Genomic DNA, 23697 nt, shown 5'->3' on the forward strand with positions numbered 1-23697 from the left:
CCACTGCACCTTCACAAGCGGAATGGTCTTGGTTCTAAGATGTTTCTCCTTCCGATCAAGAATCTGTATCGGTCTTTCAACATAGCTCAGAGTCTGATCTAACTCAGCTTCGTCAGGCTGAATGACATGAGAACTATCTGGCATATATCTGCGTAACATCGACACATGAAATACGTCATGTATTCTAGACAAAGAAGGAGGAAGAGCAAGTCTGTAAGATCGATCGCCAATCTTCTCAAGAATCTCATACGGACCGACGTATCTATGAGACAATTTTCCACGCTTGCCAAATCTGACAACGCCTCTGAAAGGTGAAATCTTCAAAAATACTCTGTCTCCCTGTTCAAATACCAACGGTCTGCGTCTGACATTGGCGTATTTCGCTTGCCTATCCTGTGCCGTCTTCATTCGCTTCTGAATGATCTTCACTTTCTCGGTCATCTCACGAATCATATCAGGCCCCAACTCTGGTACCTCAGAGATATCATCCCAGTACAACGGAGATCTGCACTTCTTTTCGTATAAAGCTTCGAACGGTGCCATCTCAATGCTAGTCTGATAGCTGTTGTTGTATGAAAACTCACACAACGGCAATGAATCTTGCCAACTAGTACCAAAATCTAGTACTACAGCTCTCAGCATGTCCTCTAAAGTCTGGATAGTCCGCTCTGACTGTCCGTCTGTCTGAGGATGATAAGCAGTGCTCAGGTGTAATGTCGTACCCAAAGCCTGATGCAAACTGTGCCAGAAGTGAGAAGTGAATCGTGGATCACGATCTGATACGATCGACTTCAGCACACCGTGCAATCTGACAACCTCTCTGACATATAACTCTGCCATCTGATCATGTCGATAGGTCATTCTGTACGGGATAAAGCACGCTGATTTGGTTAGTCTGTCTATCACAACCCAAATCGTGTCACAGCCCCGCGAAGAACGAGGTAACTTCGTCACGAAATCCATGGAAATGTGGTCCCATTACCATTAAGGAATAGATAAACTCTGAAGTAAACCTCCGGGCTTCTTTCTTTCTGCCTTCACCTGCTGGCAATTCAAACATTTAGACACAAATTCTGCAATATCTGTCTTCATTTGTTTCCACCAGAATTGTGTCTTCAAATCATTGTACATCTTCCTGCCACCAGGATGAATGCTGAACCGACTACAGTGTGCCTCTGACAGGATCTGTTGTCTCAAATCTGAAACCTCTGGCACTACTAGACGGTTATTCACATACAGAATAGAATCTCTAACCTGATACTCTGATATATGACCAGCTCTGACCATATCAATCGATTTCTGAACGCTCGGATCGGTCCTCTGCGCTTCTTTGACCCTCAAAATCAGATCTGGCTCAATCTGAATCGCAGCAAGTCGCAACGGTCTACTCTCTATATCAAATGTCAATCTAGACAAGCAACAATCCTCTACTAAATTCGATACACCTACTGTCGATAAGGAAAGAGCACATACCTTTCGACTCAAGGCGTCTGCCGCTGCATTCGACTTTCCTGGATAGTACTTGATCTCGCAATCAAAATCTTTCAGCAGATCAATCCATCGTCGCTGCCTCATATTCAACTCTGACTGAGAAAAGAGGTACTTCGGGCTCTTATGATCGGAATATATCTCAAATTTCTCGTCATACAAATAATGACGCCAGATCTTCAAGGCAAAGACAATCGCCGCCAATTCAAGATCATGAATCGGATAACGAGTCTCGTGCGGCTTCAGCTGTCTGGAGGCGTATGCTATCACGTGCCCTCGCTGCATAAGAACACATCCTAGCCCTCTGTGAGATGCGTCACAGTATACAACGAACTCACCTGTACCTGAAGGAATCGTCAAGACAGGCGCACTAGTCAGCCTCTTCTTCAACTCTACAAAACTGGCTTCACAATCTTCGGACCACACAAATGGTATGTTCTTCTGTGTCAACTGGGTGATAGGCTTCGCTATACTGGAGAAATCTCGAATAAAACGACGATAATACCCGGCTAGACCCATGAAACTGCGTATCTCCGGCACAGAAGTCGGTCTCGGCCAATTGATCACAGCCTCAACTTTACTCGGATCTACCGCAATACCATCTCCAGATATAATGTGCCCCAAAAAGACAACCTGTTTCAGCCGGAATTCGCATTTGGACAATTTGACGTATAACTGCTCTTTTCTCAAAGTCCGCAATACAATTCTCAAATGCTCTGCATGCTCAATCAGACTCTTCGAATATACCAAAATATCATCAATGAACACAATCACAAAATCATCTAAATATCTCTGAAAGATGCGGTTCATCAAACTCATAAATACCGCTGGTGCATTCGTCAAACCGAAAGACATAACAATAAACTCGTAATGCCCATACCTGGTTCGGAATGCAGTCTTCGGAATATCAACGTCTCTAACTCTGAGCTGATGATACCCTGATCTCAAATCAATCTTCGAGTATACAGAAGATCCCTGTAAATGATCAAATAAATCATCGATGCGCGGCAAATGATACTTGTTCTTCACTGTTGCCTTGTTCAACGGTCGGTAATCAATACACAGTCGCATCGAACCATCTTTCTTTCTAACGAAAAGCATCGGAGCACCCCAAGGAGATACACTGGGTCTGATATATCCCTTGGACAGAAGATCTTCCAACTGTGCTTTCAATTCTTTCAGTTCGATAGGCGCCATCCTATACGGAGCTCTCGAAATAGGAACACTGCCTGGCACAAGATCTATGCTAAAATCTACCTCTCGGACTGGAGGCAATCCCGGAATCTCATCTGGAAAAACATCTGCAAACTCGCAAACTACTGGCAGATCTGCCAATGCTGGGCTCGACTTCAGTAGATCTACTGAATACACGAGAAAGCCCTCTGCTCCTCTCTGAAGCAATCTACTCATAGTCAGAGCAGATATTAAGGGAATCCGAGATCTGGAACCCTTTCCATAGAATTTCCACTCATCTGTCATCTCGGGTCTGAATCTGACAATCTTGTGGAAACAATCTACAGTGGCCCTGTACTTGGTTAACATATCTATGCCAACTATACAGTCAAAATCAGCTAAACCAAGTACTACAAAATCTAGATCAATTTCATGCCCTTCAAACTGAAGCATACAATGTCTAACAGTAGTCAAAGATATCAAACCACTTCCCAACGGAGAAGCTATAGACACTACAGTCGACAGAGACTCAATAGGCAATGAATGTCTCAATGCAAAATGCTCAGATATGAATGTATGTGATGCACCTGTGTCAATCAACACATATGCAGGATAACCGCAAATAAAACAGTTACCTGCTATGACATTGTCTGGTGCCTCCTGCGCCTACTCCTCTGTCAGCGCAAATACCCTAGCCTGCTGTCTGGGAGGTTGACTCACTGTCTGACTACCTCCTGGTCTCTACTGGGTTTGTGTAGATGGTGGCTGGAAGGAGTGTACAGAGGATGCCTGTCTCTCAATCTGTGGCGCTGGTGCTGATGACCCGGTACTCTGGAATCGTTGTGCACCTCTCTGGGAACAAACTCTGGCGAAGTGTCCCGGTTGCCTACAGATGTTGCAGCGTCCCATAACTCCTTGACACTGCTCCGTGGCATGTCGCCCTCCGCACGAACTACAATATGCGCCACTATAATCTGAACCATGTCCTCTCTGTCGAGATCCACTTGAGCTCGATGAACTACTCCCGGATTTCTTAAACTGTTTGCCCTTAGCCTTCAGAAATTCCTTCTTGCCACTACTACTAGACCCACTATCAAATCGAGGAGGGGGTGGTGGAAACTGAGTGGTAGGCTGTGGCTGTCTCTGACCTTGAACACTGTAGGAAGCCCCTCGCTGCCTGATCAAGCCAGCCTCTGCTCCCTTTGCTCGGTTCAGTGCCTCTGAAAAAGTATTGGGTCTCCCGGTGTTCACCAAAGTAAAGACATCTGGGTTCAACCCATTGATGAACTGATCGGCCACTGCCTCGTCGTTCCCTGCCACATGCGGTGCAAATCGAAGCAATGCAGAAAATTTAGCAACATACTCCTCGATGTTCCACTGTCCCTGCCTCAGATTTGCGAATTCAGCCCCTTTGTCTTTTCGGTAGGAGACCGGGAAGAAGCGCTGATAGAACTCATCTTTGAAAACTTTCCACGTAACTTCAATGCCTCGGTGCTCCAAGGCTCTCTTCGCAGTCAACCACCAGCTCTTTGCAACCTCTTGCAGCTGATGCCCTATCAATTTCACACGTCGCTCATCAGTATATGCCAAAGACTCAAACAACATCTCGATATCATCAAGCCAGCTCTCGCACTCTACTGCACTCTCTGTGCCCTTCAGCATAGGAGGATGGAAAGACTGAAACCTCTTCAGTAAGGTCTCCATCGGCGTAGCCGTGACATCCATCTGTGCACCTGATGTGCTACCCTGCTCTGGCTGTGGTATACGTCTAGGCGGCATAAATCTGATTATCAAACTGATTAGTACACAATCAATATCATCTGTCTCAGCTCTCCTCTGATCATATACCTCTGATCGAGAATCGATTCTGATTCAGGCTTGACAAGTATATGCTGTAAATCAATTCAAATAATGCACAATATACAATAGGGAAAGCAATAAATCATGCTAGCACATCAAAAGCAAGGAAGATGACTTGATCTACCCCGCTCATTCTATTCTATCTCAGTCTACAGAACCTACTGCTCTGATACCACCTGTTGTGGGGACCCGGGCTCTAATTCAGTTCTTTTTGGGATTGATTGGATCTTTGCTCGAAAATGTGGGTCAAAATTTTGCTTTTAACATTAGTTCAAATGTATAATTAAAACATAATATGTCTCTATAACAATTAACAACATAATGTACATACACGTCTGTTTAGTACAATCATACACTAGTTTTCAAATCCCAACTACAAACATAAGTAGTACCAGTCTAATAGGAAACACTAGAAATCTTCCACGCCCGAGATCTCCACGCTATCATCAATCTCTCATCTAGCTCGAGACCCAGATCCTGCCCCACCTGTTGCCATGCACACATACAGACACGACAACAGCCGGATAACTCCGGTGAGAACAAATCCCAGTATAAAACATGTATGCATGCCATGTAATAATCATATACAAAAGCATAGCATATATCAAGTACATGAATTAAAATCTAAACATGTAAAGGAATACAAATCTGTATTCAACATCAAATTCTTGACTCGATTCGTTTCTAATCTAGGGATCCCGGTGTGAATAAGACGGTCTGTCACCTACCCAACCACTCGGGGTGACGGTACGTCTTATTCCTAGACTTCGGTCAACTCTGTATCGAGGGTCTACACATAGAGAAAATCTACTACTATGCGTCGATAAACCGAAACGTCTAGTTTTGGCCGATCTGCCAATATCTCCTATCTCAGGACTTGAATATAAATCAATAAACAAGACATTACATAATCAAATGTAATAACAATCTAGTATGTGATTTAGGGAAACTCGTATCAAATCTGAATCGAGTTGTGCAATCCCGTGACCACATGAATTATACCTTTCTTGTCGAATAGTCGGTGTCGTAGTCGAAGTCTCGAGTTCACAATAGCCAATACAAATCTGAAATGGCATAATCAATGTGCACTTCATCAATATACATCTCAAGCAACTCAATATACAAAGCTGAAATCGGTTTCAATACAATTTGACAGCGTAACGGCGTGATTTCTCGATACCGATAACTCAATCCCAACATAACAATAATCGATTAACCTCAATAACTCAACATCCATAGCACAATCATTTCAACTCTGAAAATTTGCATAATCTCTCACAATACATGCTGGAATTTCGAATGAATCACATATGGTACCCAAAATCAATCCGGTAACGAATATACCAAGCTCAATCATGTTAAAAACACATATTCTAACTCAATTCTGAATTTCCCCCAACATGAATATCTGAAACATGCGGAAATATAACAAAACTTACATCTTCTTGTAGTCTTCAAAGAGAGGAGTCCAAATCTATGCTCGGATATAAGTTTGGAGGTATAAATCTTACACAACCATGCTTATAAGCTTGAAAGAATTTGGGAAAAGGAATGGGTTCTCTTGGTTCTGCTGATGGAAAATGAAGATTCATCAGCTTCATATATATATACATGCCATGTGTGCCAAGAAACAAAAGTGGCATTTTCGCATGCAGCACCGTGGGTGCGGTAAGTTTCTTAGCGCGGGTGCGCTCATGTTTCGGCAGCATTTCATTTTCCAGAAATCGTCGACCGCGGGTGCGGTCTTGTTCTTACCGCGGGTGCGGTGTTACTTCGGCCTACATCACTAAATTCTGAATAATGCACCGCGGGTGCGGTGTCTCCTAGCACCGCAGGTGCGGTGTGGCTTCGGCCTTACCTTATCAAATTCTATCTTTTTCACCTACACTTCTTATTATATATCATACATTCCCAAATCTTCGAGTTTCACAATAAGGAAGACTGATAATTCTTGAGCCTTACACTAGATATAATATTTTTATTTAAAAGAGTTTATTTATTAATGAAACAAAGTTTTCATGTTTTGTAGACATCTATTAAAGGAATAATCTCTAGTTTAAAAATGATATATATATATATATATATATATATATATATATATATATATATATATATATATATATATATATATATTTTGAAGAATAAATGCCGCAAAAAAAAAGAGAGACTTTCGACGACAAGAGAAAGACAGAGCGAAAACCAGTGTGCTACTAGTCCTTGTTTGTTATGTTGCCGCGAAATGTTGAAAAAGTTTAACAACAACACTTCGTGAAAGTGTTGGTTGAGAGTTGTTCGTTGAACAAGATTTCAGTTTCGTAGTTTGCATCTATAATTGTTTGATTATTTTGATGATAGATATGTTGGATGCACTTTGATCTCTTGTTATGTTAATAGAGTTAATTTTTCATTGTTCACTAGTATTGTTTTTCTGTAAACTGGAAGTATTTTCTAATTAATCTTTTGTCCTGAGACATTACACAATATGTCTACTTATGCATAATTCTTTGTGTCTCGATTTATTTACATAAAATTTTGCGTGTCAAAGTATTCCGATGAATATTATATTAGATGTTACAACATTACATACAACACTTAACTCTAAAACATACGGTTTTTCTACTTTTATGTTAAACAACCATCTTTTCACACTCAATTGCACCAACCGTTCCAAGCCAAATCCTCTACGCCATTAATTATACTATTCTTGCTTTCTACCGATCGATTGAAGATGTAGCATTTCAATGTTCATACCGCAAGCAGCAAATATTTTTTGATTTCTCGATCAAAATTATAAATAATATAATGAGAAACAAGTTGTTTGACTTTTTGCATCGCAAATTAAATTAAGCCAATCAAGATTTTATTCTACCCCATGAATTTGAGCAAACTATTTTTTTTTATAGTGCATCCAGAGTAATATCGAAAATGTACGTGTTTTTGCACTCTTAATAAGTATATATTATTATTATTATTATTATTATTATTATTATTGTTATTCACTAACTCAAACTTTTTATAAAAGATTTTTTTCGTACTTAAAAATATCATATATTTGAAAATTGAAAAACACTTGAGCACAATCCATGCGATTTTGATTCTATAAAAATTCAAATTTAAATTTTATTCTTCGATCTTTTATATTTTTTCAATTTCGAACTTTTTTCCCCGTAAATACTGATGGCATCAGATATTGAACAAGATTTGATCAGGAAACTTATTAAAACATGCTATCATTGTAAGAAGTTATAAATATAATTTGATGTTTTAATTATTATATTTACTTTTTGAACTATAATTTGACCAAGTTTGAAGAAAATTATAACCCAAGCATGTATAATTTATAAGAGTGAGTCTCATGTGAGACCGCCTCACGGATCCTAATCTGTGAGACGTGTCAACCCTACCCATATTCACAATAAAAAATAATACTCTTAGCATAAAAAATAATATTTTTTCATGGATAACCCAAATAAGGGATCCGTATCACAAATAGGACCCGTGAGACCGTCTCATACAAGTTTTTGCCAATTTATAAAAGGTAAAAAAACAAACATCAAAAGAGAAGAATATAGAGTGAAGGTTGACTCCCAAACCCGACGATTGCGGTCATTATTCCTCCTAAACAAATATCATAACAAGCATGAGCACATGTTGAAGTCAAAGTCCTCAGATTTTTTGTTCTTTTGACCATTTCAAATGTAATAAAATAAACAATTGAATTTGGAAAAGTATCTTTCGTGTTTACCAAATGTTATCTTTTTAAAAAAGAAATACAATATATATTTTTACCAAAATTCTATATACGGATGTGTATAATATCACATCAAAATTCTCGTTAAAAATGAATAAAAGTTTCAAAAATCAAAAATCCGAAAACAAAGATTGAAATTTGATAATATATATAATCGAAAAGACAAAAAATAAACAAAATTGTAATTTTACTTTTAGTTAATTAAGAAAGCTAGATAAATGCAAGTGGCATGAGAAGAAATTGGTACGTAAATGACAAATAATGTCCACTGAAGTTATAATATTAACTAGGTAATCGTGAGTCAGTGACACACATACTACTTATGCATTGACTACTATACGTTTTATCCAAATTTTTTATTGACTTATTAAAATACAGCACAAAATTTTAATTTTTGGCGAATAACTTTATTTTTTAAGATTTCATGTATTCAAAATTTTATAAATATTTTTCCAAGATTCTAGTACTTTTCTTTTCTTCTTTTTTATTTATTTTTATGGAGACCGTAAATGAACCATGCTTGGCTAAGTTTTTATTTTTGATTCAAGGAATAATTCTGTTACTTCGATTTTTTATCATGCAATTTTTTTGCGCATTAATTTAATATTATTGTTTTTTTTCAAGTATTTGTTGGTTTATGATTTATTTATATGAAAGTTGTATGTTGATTAATTTGACAATTTAAATCGATATATAATTTTCTACTACAATGTATGAATTCAGTTATCTGTAGTTGTCATGAATGATTGGCGCATGAGTATCGATAAATTAGGTGTGTTGTGCTATCGTGGTATATTTAACCTAAATAAATTAACTAAACTGGATTTATCAATTGCAGCTATCTCGGTTGTTGGATTTTTAACTATTTTCACAAAGCAAAAATCTATTTTTAATTAATATGAAATACTATCGCACCCTGTTAATTATTGATAAGTTAGATACCGAGTTTATTCAATTAAATTAGTAAAACACAAGTTTTTTTTAGCGTTTATCCATATAATTCTAAGGTTAATTGCTTGAAAATTCATGAATAAATAATATGTTGGAGATGAACAGTGATACAATTGAATAGTGTAACCCATTTAAATCAGATTATGGTAAGATTGAATTTCTTTTTTAAATATACTCATTTTTGTTACTTAATTATCTTTAAATTCATTGTTTTTCCATGCTTGCTAATTATAGTTTTAATATTTTATTTTGTTAGTCATTATCAAATCCTCTTTTTGTTTGTTTTTTCTCGAAAGAAATTATCCTCCGTTCCCTTTGGATTCGACCGTATTTATCATTACACCAAGTTTGTTTAGATAGTAGAATTTAAGTTTGGTGGTTTAATGACAACACATCAAATTTTGGGCGTCGTTGCCGGGGAACGTTGCAAGGTTAGTTTCTTTATAGTTTTGTTTTGTTTTTTTCCTCATTCTTCTCGTACAGTTGAACTCGAATATATTCCGGAAATCGAAAAGATAGCTAGGAGATTAAGAAAAGAAGTGAGACTATGAGGCCAACCAACAATAAAAATAAACACGTTTTTAGTTTATTACAATCATCAAAATATACTAGTAGTCCGGAATGTCGGGCTCGGATGGTGAAGTTCCTCCGAAGAATTGTCCAAACAGTACATAAGTCCCGTCAGAGCCATCCCCCTTCGCTAATCTTTTCTGCAAAAATTTTTGTTGCTATTTGACCAAGTATGCACAGATTTATTCATCAACACACATGGGGTTCTACCTTAGTATTTTATTATCTTCCTTAAAATCCATTATCTCATACTTTTGTGTCTCAATATCAATGAGCTGTCGTCGATGGACCTCAACATTCTTCGTCACCATTTTCTCACTACATTTGGTCATGGTGGAAAGGTCCTTCAAGTGCTCTTCATTAACTTTTCTTTTGGCTTTGGCATTTTTTATGCCAATTGGACGTTGAGAACTCTCTGATGGGTTATCTTCAACCGGATTTATAGAAAACCTGGATAGCCTGGAGAATCAGATGTTGGTGATTCTGTGTTGGGGGAATTGTCTGACTGGGAGAAATCGATTTTCCCATGGTTTGGTAGGAAATCAGGTAATACAACGTTGGATGGTCTAAACTTCTCCTGATCCTTAAGTAACGACTAAACATGATCCAACCTCCAAGTCGAGCTAGATGATTACTTAAAAAATACTTTTGCTTGATCCAACTATAACTGTAATGCCCGAGATTTTATATCGTGTTAAATTACGATTATTGATTTTTAATCGAGACGATTATGAAAGGGCTAACCGAGACACGAAATGAGATCGCGTGTGAAAATTGATGTGCGAGGACAGTAGCATCGGCGCACATGCGCGACTATATGCGCGCACATGCGCGAGAAGTCCAGAAAGGTTCGCGCACATGCGCGACTTGGATTCGCGCACATGCGCGAGACAACCCGAGAGTTGTGAAGAATTCCTCGTGCATATGTGTGGAAGAGGTGCGCGCATATGCGCGAGTTGCCGTGCTGGGGACGCGCCGAGACTTAGGGTTTCGTGCATATGCGCGGGTTGATGTCGCGCATATGCGCTAGACGTGTGCTACAAAGATGGAGCCACTCGTCCATCTGCATGCAACGTATATATATACAAACGTAATTCTTCAGAATCCTCATAATATAATCGAAAAATGTTGCTGTGAAAGTGTTGAATACGCCTTTTGTGAGAAATCCGTCCGTTAGATTTTAAATCCGACTTCGGTACTGTGTTCTTATCAACGCAGGCTACTACAGGACGTAAGTTTTATTACGTTTTGACATGTTTTGAAATTATGATGTTTTTAGAATTGATTACACGTCATATATGTTGTTCTTGACATGTTAGACAGCGTAGAATCGAAGTCAGATTAAGAAACGGACTGAATATGGAATTGTTATGAATTTCATAATGAAATTGACTAGAATTAATATCAGATTTGTACAGTGGTTGATTGTAAATTATTGAAATTGGTATAGACTGATATAGTATTATCAGTATCGCAAGATTGTACTGTTGTACCGTCAGAATTTGATAAAACAGAGATGTTGTGATTTGATTAGAATATTGATACAGAATATTGATATTGTCATTGCCAGATTGAACAGTGACAGACTTTGAATCAAGACTTTGATTGTATCAGAACGACAGCAAGAAAGGTATAAACAAATGTTGATTCGGGATTGCACAACTCGAGTTAGGTTTGACTTGAGTTTCCCAAAATCACATACCTTATTTTATTGCATTGATATTTGCAGATTATCAGATTGATATGTTAATCTATTGACTTAGACCAGAGTCAGAGTTTGAGTCTAGGGCAGATCAGCCTAGCTAGGGCAGAACCGCCGAGTCTTTGTCAGAACCGCGAAGACTCTAGACTTACGGTGTATCGATGAGCTTAGATGTAGATCGACGTCTATTGTAGACATTCGATACAACATACCAAAGTCTAAATTAGATTGGATCCCTAGGTTAAGAATAAGATAAGAAAGATAACCAGTCATTGACTTAAATACAGATTCGTATTTGTTTATGTAGTCAGATTGAATATATGTTTTAATGATTGTTTATGCTTTATATATGTTTTATATTATTGAATTAATACATTGTTTATACTGGGATATTGTTATCTCACCGGAGTTATCCGGCTGTTGTCTTGTTTGTATGTGTGCATGACAACAGGTGGGACAATTACAGGGTCACAGAGGTGAAGAAAGATCGAGATTAGAGTGGAGACTACGGACTTGGACTAGAGATAGGGTTTACACACTTGATAGTTAGGTGTTGAACCTGAGATGTAAATTATTGTATGATGTATGAGATCTATACTTTTATACTGAAATGTATAGGAGTTTGATTCCATTACCTTCCGCATTTAAAAAAAAAAAATTAGACCCTGTTTATTATAATTGATTAGATTAGTCCCAATGACGATTTAGAAGATGATTAGCGTCCGAGTCCTCACAATAACCATGTATAATTTGTATCTTAGTTAAACCAACGACATTGGAGGGCCTTAATAGTTCAATGCTCTGTTGATTTACTAGTTAGTTCTTCATTGTAGATAGCTGCAACTCGTGACCACGACCTATCGCGTGATTGATTATATCAATTATTAGATTTTGGGAGATGTCAAGATAAGCCGTCACAAGGAATTTGTCGTCCTCGATTGAGAAAGCAACAACACATTTAGATGAAGCCATTTGATTGTAAATAATTATTGAATGTGTATGATATACGTCAACGCTACGAATGATACTTCAATTTATAGCCAAAATTTTTTTTATAAGAAATCTGGGTCAACGGTCTGGATTAAAGGATATCTGACATGAAGTTAGAAATTCAACTTAGTTGGATTGATTTTTCTGGAGATACAAAATTTGATATGCAGGTATTTATTGGAAGTATCTATATTTAGACTGTATACGAAATTTGAAATGAAGGTATTTATCAAAAGAGCTGTATTTAGACTGTATGATGCATATTTGATAACTCGTGACATCTGAAACTAGAAAACACATGACAGTTGCAGCTAGACAAGAGTTGACAGATGAGTTGTCTCTGACTGCGACTAGACAACACGTGATAGCTGAAAATAGACAACCCGTGAGTTGGTATCTATTGAAAGTAGAAAGCAGATGCATTAGAGAGGCTCGGGTTATCCCCATACCAGAAGATAACTGCTGCAATATGTATCTTATCATATGGTGTGGCGGTAGATTCAATGGATGTCAGATTAGTATATTAAAATCGGAGAGTCTACTGCGATTGAAAGTTTGAAAATATTTTGTTGGGCTATGGTGGAGGTTTTTAGTGACTGGTATCTTCGGTCTCCCAATGCCGTGGACATTGAAAGGATTCTCCATATTGGAAAACAATGTGGATTGCCAGGGCTGCTAGGAAGCCTCGATTGAATGAATTGGAAGTGGAAAAATTGTCTTCCAAAAGTTTCTTGCACGACATCGTCAAATAAAAGGTGAGTCAGCTCACTATACACTTCAGAATGCTCTTATTGATCATTTGTGAGATGAGTATAATAATTCGAATTATTAGTATTTGTAATGATCAATTTGTGTGTTATTCTTTAAACCATATGTGTAGTTTATGTTTATCTTGATTTATATTTTGTGTCTTTATGGTTAATGTTGTATGTTGTTTGCAATTTTATGACCAAATAAATGCATTTTTTTTAAAAAATTCGACTCAGATATATGTTTAATTGTTTTATGTTTAATAATATAATACATAATTTTTAATATATTATACAATATAATATGTAATTATTTAATTTATATATATGTTGTGTGTTTGTAAATGAAAAAAATTTCGACAAAGGTTGATATGCAAGATAGGGCCAGCTAGGCGCAGAGTCAAGGAACATTAACTATGAAGATAGGTACGCATTAATCGGGTCATCTTTTACAAGCGGAAAAAGCAAAATTGGTATATTACGTTCAGACGAGAAAAATCATCTATAAATAGATGCGTGACTTCATAATTCAAGTATCCATTCATCCAGTTTTTTTTATCATCTTTTAGCATTTAAGTGTTTAGTTCTATAATATTTGTGATGTGTTTGTTCTCCTATATTAAGAGAGTATGTGTTCTCTTTGGAAACATATAATATAGAGTCTAGAAATTCGAATGACGTTACCTGTCTGCATGCAAATATAGGGTTTTATTAAAATGTGCGTTTAATTATTTTAATGCATTAAATGCATGATTGTGGCAGGCACAAATTTTGTGAAAAATGGATTATGGATTTAGGAGCGACGTGGCACATGATGTCTCGGAGAGAATGATTTGATCATTATGAACCAGTCTCCGGAGGATCTTTATTAATGAGAAATGATCATGCCTTGTAAATCGCTTGCATCGATACTATCAAAATAAAAATGTTTGATGGCACAATTCGCACCATACAGGAGATACGACATATGAAGGGACTGACGAAAATTCTTTTGTCCTTGGGGCAATTGGATGATATCTGATGCAAAACTCGTATCGAGAACGAGATCATGAAAATTGTGAAGGGTGCGCTGCAAACCTATATGTACTTTTGGGAGAAACACACAAAGATGCTAAACTAGCTGTTGCATCAATTGGTTCAGGAGAAGAATTAATAGTGTTATGACATAGAAAACTCGGGCATATGTTAGAACGAGGGTTAAAAATTGTAAAGTCCCGAAAATTTGAAGATTCACGTAAACCATATGCATGCAAGTTATTAATTTTTTTATTAATTGTTTTAAGGTATTAAGTTCATGTTTATTGCATAAACATGTGTTTTAATTCATGGTTTATTTAATGTTTCATGCATTATGATTTTAAGTTACATTTCACGCTCGAACTGAGGACCGGAGATATACAGGGAGAATATTTTTATTGAATAATTATTTAATATGAGGCGTTTTTAAGTATGATTTTTGAAAATGGGTCTTGGTTGGGTATTTTTATCCGCCGAATAATATTTTTAGCTGGTACACAAATTTTATTGACTTGGGGGACTTTCTGAGGGTTCGGGCAATATTTTCAAAAACATATCTAAACGAAATATTTTTCGGAATTGTTATTGGGCTTGACAGATTTATTTTAGTGCTTAATAGGCCCAAAACCCTTTTAACCCTTTAATTTTTGATTAATGGCCCGTTAGTGTATTATTTTATGGCTTAAACTTAATTAACGAAACCCTAAACCTATTTTATATTTAGTTTGTAGCCCCCTTCATTTTTCCAGCAGCATTCTCACGTTATTTTGAGCAGAAAGCTTCATCATCCATTGGCCCCTTAGTTTCTTCAAGAAAGCTCCTCCCCCCTCTCCATTTCACGTTCCACGCGCGTATCTTCAAGCTTTTGATCATATAAACGCTAAAGCACGCCTTGTATCTATTTTTCTCATCATTTACACCATTTATATGCGGATGTAGTTGCATGAGAAATTCTTGGTTCTATCATGTAGCATAATTTTTGCAAAGTTTTGACATGAATTATGCAATGTTCATACATAACTCACGTTTTCCTTGGATTTGATGTAAGGGGCTGTCATGGCTGCATTTTTAAGGGCTGTATATGTTGGAAGTCATAATGTCAAGGGGCTGGAGTTGGGTCGTGCCTGGTTGGGATGGGGGTTGTGCGGTTTTGTGTTGTGATAGCTATGTTTCCTTGGGAAGCCGAGCCTTGTGCGTGCTTGGTGTTGTTGGAATGGTTGGGGTAGTCCAGTGAGGGTCCTAAGTGGTCGGTATTAGTCCTAAGATGTCGGTTTGAGGGCTGGACACCTAGAATTTTAGGCTAGGATCGATAAAACGTGGGTTGGTGCAACTAAGGTCACAACTTGTGCGCCCTGGAAATCTTCAGTAACTTCTAGGCGTGGTTCATAGGTCCTAAGGGGTCTGAAACGAGTGGTTTAGAGGCTGGTTGAGTAGGTTCAAGTCATGGTTTAAGTTGGGAAATGTTTGGTTGAGTTTCGGGTTGATTCAGGTTAAAGTCGGGACCTCGGTCCAATTTTTTTTAAAAATCATATAAGTTTTAATACGGGCTCGATTTTACGTTTAATAAATGCTCATAAATATGCTTTAGGATGTTTTAAGGTTTTTGGTAAGCTTCGGGTCGAAATTTTGATGTCTAAGGGTAAAACGGTCATTTTGGGTTCCCATGGACAAAATGGTCATTTTGCCCCCGAGTCGAGATTTTTGTCTTGGTAGCGCCCTAAGCACAAATTTTTCATGTTTTAAATATTTTTGTATCACGAGCATGATTTTTATGAATTATGAAAAAATATGTTGCATGCTTGGTTTTAAGGAAAAATTACGTATATGCATGATTTTTATAAGTGATGAAAATGATGATGATTTTGAGGGACGAGAGTTGGTTGTTATTGCCGATATATGTATACGATGATGATGAGGCCTAGGCATAGTGGATGTGTAATATAGTCGCCGATGTCCGACAGCCGTCGGGTAGCACGGTTATACGTAGATGAATCCATCAAATAAAGTTGATACGATAGAGCTGATACAAAAGTCACAATTAATTAACTAAGTTCAATTAAAGTAAATGTAAAAGTATATGATGATATGATGAGCTGTTTGACTCGTATACTTTTACGATATGTTTATGCTTTTAAAGATCATGAAATATATGTTGAGTAGAGTACTTTTCACTATTGCATATTATGTATATGTGTTTGCTATTAACATTACGTGTGTATTGAGTCTTTAGATTCACTAGATGTGAATGATGCAGGTGAGCACATTGATGAGGAGACTAGAGGTGCCGAGGATTGAGTAGGCGGAGTTGGCCGTGTGCATGCGAACCCGAGGACGTTGTATTTTTCCGCAAATATATGATTTAATGGGAAAACGTTTGAGCAGCTTTTTAAATGGTTGACGATGTTATTGTGTTCAGGGTTTTGACAGATTTTAATATGCTTGTTGTTTTATTCTCTAAATGGCAAATGTTTAGGTGAGTTATTCTTTTCATAATTATAAATGTAGTTATTTTATTCGCAATGTGATGTTTTGTGAATAGAAGCTGCTGTCGGGACTTACAAAAATGTCGTTGCCCTTTTGTGAGCATTGTGTTAACAGTAAACAACACAGATTAAAGTTTGTCAGTTATAATACCAAAAGCAAAAGCATATTAGAGCTGATTCATTTGGATGTTTGACAAGCATCAGTTGTGTCACTAGGAGGAAGAGATACTTTGTCTTGTTCAAGTTATAATTTCTCTAGGAGATGTTGGGTGTATCTAACAAGAAAAAATCATATGTTTTTCAGATCTTCAAATATTTCAAAGCGTGAGTTGAACTTGATTCTGAAAAGAAAATCAAGTGTTTGAGGACTGACAATGGAGGAGAATATATCAGTGACGTATTTGATGCATATTTTCAAATGAGGGCATCACAAAACAGTTTATGACGGCTTATATACCTCAACAGAATGGAGCAGCGGAGCGAATGAACAGAACCTTGTCGGACAAAACAAGAGTCATATTAAGGACTACAGGTCTATATAAGTCATTTTGGGCGGAAGCAATCAAAATCTTTTATTATATTACCACTCGTTCTCCTTCAGTGGTGATTGATCTGAAGACTCCGATGGAGATGTGGATTGAGAAGCCAGCTGATTATTCTCATTTGCATTACATTTGTAAGTCATGTGTAAATTATGTACAATGAGCAAGAAAGATTGAAGTTGGATTCGAAATTCAGAAAATGTATCTTCTTTGGTTATGTTGATGTAGTTAAGAGGTTTTGCTTGTGTGATCCTACTGTCCACAAGCTTGTCATCAGCAGGGAAGTTATCTTCGAGGAAGATAAATTAAAAGGAGACAAATGCACACTAAATTAAGAAACTACTATATTTTATGTGGAAAATAAGACGGACGAAAAGCAAATTTCTTGTGAAGCAGTACGAGAGCACGAAGAGTAAGAACATATTGAGTCTGAGGTTTCCAATGTGAGACAGTCAACTCGAGACAGAAGACCATCCATCAGGTTGGCTTTCAGATTATGTCACTTAAAGCAATATTGCATATTGTCTATTATCAGAGGATGATGAGCCATCGAGTTTCCACTAGACCACTCAAAGCTCGGATGTATCTTTGTGGATGATAAAAATGCAAGAAGAGTTGGATGCATTGGACAAGAATAAAATTTGGAATCTTGTCACACTACCACGAGGAAGGAAATTCATTGGTAACTGATAGGTCTATAAGATCAAGCGTGATGACAATAATCAAGTAGAGCGGTATATACTAGATTGATGATAAAATGACATGCTCGGAAAGAACACATTGACTTCAATGAGATATTTTCTCCCATGGTTTGGCTTACAACAGTTAGAGTGGTGTTGGTATTGTGTGTAGTGTTTGATCTATATGCTCCAGCCAGAAGGTTTTGAAATAAAAGGCAAAGAGAAATTTGTTTGTAGGTTGAATAAATCTATGTACGGTCTCAAACATGCACCTATGTATTGGTACAAGAGATTTGATTCCTATATCATGAGCCTTGGATACAACAGACTGAGTACAGACCCTTGTACATATTTCAAGAGGCCTGGTAATGATTATATCATTTTGCTGTTGTATTTGGATGACATGTTTTTAGCAAGCCCCAACATAGATCGGGTCCAAGGATTGAAGGTACAGTTGGCTAGAGAATTTATATGAAGAACCTGGGACAAGCAAACGAGATTCTAGGGATAAAAGTTCACCGAGACAGAAGTAACAGAAAGATTGGGCTTTCCTAGAAAAATTATTTGAAGCAAGTCTTGAAACGCTTCAACATGTAACATTTTAAGCCAATCTCGACCCATCTTCTGTTAATTTCAAGTTATCTTCCGAAATGTGTTTTAGCAGTAAAGCAGAGAGGATGTAGATGTCTCGAGTACAATATGCATCAGCAGTGAGAAATTTGATGTTCACCATGATCTGTACAAGACCGGACATTGGGAGCAGTTAGTCGGTATGACGAATCCTTGAAGAATCCTTGAAGAAAGCATTGGAGCACGGTTAAGAAGATCCGTAGATACATTAAGGGTGCCTCAAATGCTGTATTATGTTATAGAGGATCAACTTTTATACTCAGGGGCTATGTCGATATATTATGTAGGTGATCTTGATAAGATAAAATCTATTACTGGTTATGTGTTTATGTTTGCAGGGAGAGCATTAAGCTGTGTTTCAAAATTACAAATAGTTGTGACATTATCTACAACGGAGACATAATACATGACAGCTACTCAAGCTTGCAAGGAGGCAATATGAATTAAAAGGTTATTGGAGGAGATCATACACAAACAAGAGAAGGTTTATTTGTTTTGTGACAGTTAGAGTGCCTTGCACATCGCAATGAATCCAGCTTTTCATTCCAGGACGAAACACATTGGAGTCCAATTTCACTTTCTACGAGAAAAACTAGAAGAAGAAAGTGTGGATATGCAGAAGATCTATACAAAAGACAAAATAGCTGATGTTTTGACCAAGCCAATGAATATTGACAAGTTTGAGTGGTGTAGATCCTTAATTGGTCTAGTAGAAACGTAAGCAGCAGAGAATGATAAGATTGAAAAGATGTGTGGAGATGTGTTTGATTCTCAATCAAATCTATAAGTTGGAATAATGTCGACAAATGTTGGTATGCAAGATAGGGCCAGCTTGGTGCAGGGTCAATAAACATTAATTATGAAAGTAGATACGCATTAATCAGGTCATCCTTTGCATGCGGAAAAGGCGAAATTGGTATCTCGCGTTCAGATGAGAAAAATCTCCTATAAATAGATGCGTTCTTTCATAATTCAAGTATCCCTTCATCGAGTTCTTTCTCTCATCTTATAGAATTTAAGTGCTCAGTTCTATTTTATTTGTGAGGTGTTTGTTTTCTTGTATTAAGAGAACATGTGTTCTATTTAGAAATATAGTGAGTGGTTGTACTATAAATTATTATAATGAAATTATTTTCATTTTACCCGTGATTTTTACCTAATTTTTAGGGATTTTCTGCGTAAATCTCGGTGTCTAATTTTTATACTTTATTTTCACATTATTATCTCAAGTTGTCGCACGTGAGACTAACAAAAAAAATAGAGTATTCAGTAATATTTAGAGAATATAGGTTGGAGAATCTTTTTGAAAATAGAGATTACTAATATCTATTTTGGAAGAAAGAAGATGAAAAATAGAGGACATGAGTTGAAGATTACCTTATCCCACTAGCTAGAAAGGAAGAGGAGATAACCACTCAAAACTTACATTACTGAGAGCTCGTTTTTTTTTCTTTTTCTTCTTTTCACTTGTATGACAAGCGCGTCGAATATAAATATCATATTTTTCATATGAAACAGGTTTTCATGTGATCCATCAGTACAATAATTAAATATAGTATAACTATTTTCACCAAATTTTTTATTTGTCTCAAAACATTCATTAAATACTGACAATATTGAATTTTTTTCTTTCTATAATATATTTTTCCAATAATTTTCTTAATTGAGATATACGAAGTATATTTATGTTAACTGAATTTTATAAAGATGTGCAAACATCTGTTGAACGATTTAAAAAATTAAATAAGAAATATGTTTTAAAATTTTACTTTAAGATGATATTTTTCATTATGTGAAAACAAATAAGTCTATGAATTTGAGGAAGAACATAAAATATGTATTTGATTTGTTTAATCTGTTAACGCGTCAAAGTGAAGAAGCAGACAAACCGGGATGTTGACTAAATCAGACTCCTTTTACGTGCAATATCACTCTTCATTTAAGAGTCGAATTCCATTCTCTTTTCCGCCAAAAGCATGTGTGAGACGAGACAGTCTCACGGGTCATATTTGTGAGACAAATCTCATATTTAGATCATCCATGAAAAAATCTGACTTTTTATACTAAGAGTATTACTTTTTATTGTGAATATCTGTATAGGTTAACTCGTATCACAGATTAAGATCCGTGTGACGGTCTCACATGAGACTCATTCCTCTTTTCCTATTTCAGTTTTAATTTATTTGGAAAAAATTGTTTTTTCATGAAAATATGTTGCCTAGTTTTATACTAAATCTTATGATACCACTTTGCTTGCTAAATTCAAAATTATAACTAATAGTATTTGTGTGATTAATTTTTTAAAATTATATAACAAATTAAAGTTCACGTTTCGATCGTTCCCCAATATTATAATAATTTTGGTACTTGAGATAACGTTTCCAATCAATATTTTTTAACATTTTAGAATATTATTTTATTTTCTTTGTAACAACGTATTTTCTTTGTAACGACGTACATGTAATTTAAAGAAAATATTTAAAGTGATTCAGACTTTCGATCGAAGTTCAAAATTATTTCTTTATTTTTCATATTTTTTATTTCATTCCATATTTCTTTTTTGTTTTCTTTTTTTTTTTAAAAATGAAATTTGCTCAATATATTGATTGACGAATTTGTTTAGTTGATAAATGAAAATAGTGATCTTACTTATGAAATTACATAATTAGGAAATGAATTTGAAATCTCGACGAACTACGAAAAAGATCGAGAGGGCCCGAAAGCCCCCAAACCAAGAACGGAAATGGAAGACCATAAATTTAGAACTCTTTTTATCCCCCCAATTGAAAGCATAGGTTCCATGGATCGAAATGCACTCGAAATGTTCTTCTCTGTATCATTCCAATTGTATTAATGTCTTTTGGGACTTTTAAGACATAAGTTAGTAAAGTTGTACGATAAATGTGAACAACAATTCCGGTTCAATTCAACTGTCAACACGGATTCAGGAATCCAAGAAAAATAGCAGTCCAACACAATTTCAACAACTACAAACAATTAATGAAATAAGCTATGCCCAAAAAAATTGTTTGTTTATTTTTAACTTTATTTATTTATTTATTTATTATTCTTTTTTCGGATTTTATCACGAAAATTTATTCTGTACCCTCAGTTACTGTAAGTATATCGACTTAGTCTATGTTACACCGAGAGTGTTTCTCCCTCAGTTCAATACTACTAGATCATACAAGTCTCTCATATTTTATAAAAGTTTTTATTTATATTGATGATCTGATGACTAACATTTGACCACATCATAACAGATATATCATAAAATTATTCAAGTATCTCCAACTTCCGATTAAACATTTAACGTTAATTTGTCAAACTCATATTTTGATATACAACATTTTAAATTTTTTAATATTTGTCTTACATTTAGGAGTTAAGAATATATGCTCACATAAATATCTAGCGTGCAGAATCAAACCTTTGTCATTTTACCAAAAACAATAGACAGTCGTAATAATACAATTTTAATATTTTAAATTTTACAACAATGTAAGTGTTACGTGTGGATCAATCTTTCAGTAGTGATCAAGAAGTTAAATCTATCCAGCGATCTACAAACTAGTCAATCTAGTTCAAGTAGTTTCCAATATTTTCTTTATCAACTTTGTTTAGTTTTTATGTTTATTTCGATTCCTCTTGGTTTGGTAAAACATAAATCATGTATATGATTTGTTAATCATATTTCACCTTCAATTTCGGCATAATTTTCATTTCAATTCCTTTTTTTGATGCACATTACCTTAGAAGATTAGAAGCAACATTCAAATTAGGAACTCATTGTCGTTTGATTACTATAAGTCATATTGTTTTAGTTTTTCACACAAATTAGTGCTTGTAGCACCTGGCACGCCCACATTACATAAACATTGTGCAAACAAAATTGGAATGCACAGTGGGACTGAAAATATGCCACCAGATACGAGAAAATTCTGAGTAAAGAAGGAGCAAAAGTTCCAATAAACTTGGAAGAAAACATGATTAAAGAAACTGTATAGGTAGTTTATATTCAAAACATAATTGAAAAGATTAAAGGCCAACATAATGGACATGAAGAACTCAAGGGAATGCAGAAGCCTCAAATGAGTGCATGAGAAGGTACTGCAATTGACGTGAAAGAAGCATAAAATCTTGTGGTTGATGGTATTCTAGCTTACGAGAAAACAGTGGTGAAGCATACAACGATCAAATCTGTGAAGGTAAGTTAAAGGAGCAACTATCACAATGGTATTAAAAAGACCATAGAGTTGTAAGACATGTGACACTCATTGTCCAAATTCAACACTCCATGATCACGAGGACATATACACAATACCTCACAGAAGTGAAGATGTTATTGCAGAAATAAATTCATTTATCAAGGGAAAACAACAAATAGATGTCAAAGAAGTGAATCATGAGAGTAACCATCCCGAGGATATGAGAAAAGTTGTAGGGAGTTCTAAGACGTGACATCAATTGTTTCATCTCAATAACCTCTGCTAATGACAAAGAGGTGAATCAAGGGAGTGACCAACCCAAGAATCTGGAATCAAGTTCAGGAAGTTCAAAGACATGTGATATTCATCGCTCTGAAATTATATTCCTCAATTAAGAGAAAGGGTTCACATTACCACAAATAAAGGATGAGATGTTTGGTGAAACGAATCAATCAGCTGTGAAAAGGAACATCAATAAAAACTCAGAGTCCACGGTGAATTATATGCATGTGAGGACTAACCCTATATAATAACATGAAGAGTTTGAATATGGGACAATGTGCGGCTGAGTATATACTGTTTTAAATGTTTGAGGGGTACAACCATCCAAAGAGGAGTTGAAAGACAAATATCACTATTCTATGAATTTGAGTTTCACAAATTTATGTTCATTGATAAAGAACAAAGAGGTGAATCAAGGAAATGAGCAACCAAGGGATCTAGAAATAGGTTTAGGGAGTTCAAAGGAATGTTGTTGGAAACTAAATTTCAGTGATTTGACAAACTAAGCATCGAACATATTGGAATAACTGATCAAAGGCAAATGAGCTTAACTGACTAAAATCTTACAACTGTTAGTTGTCATTAGCTGAAGATTAATGTGTACCAGCTAAATCTTATCTA

This window comes from Primulina eburnea, chromosome 15, assembly GCF_022965805.1.
Source record: "Primulina eburnea isolate SZY01 chromosome 15, ASM2296580v1, whole genome shotgun sequence".
NCBI classification, from domain to species: domain Eukaryota; kingdom Viridiplantae; phylum Streptophyta; class Magnoliopsida; order Lamiales; family Gesneriaceae; genus Primulina; species Primulina eburnea.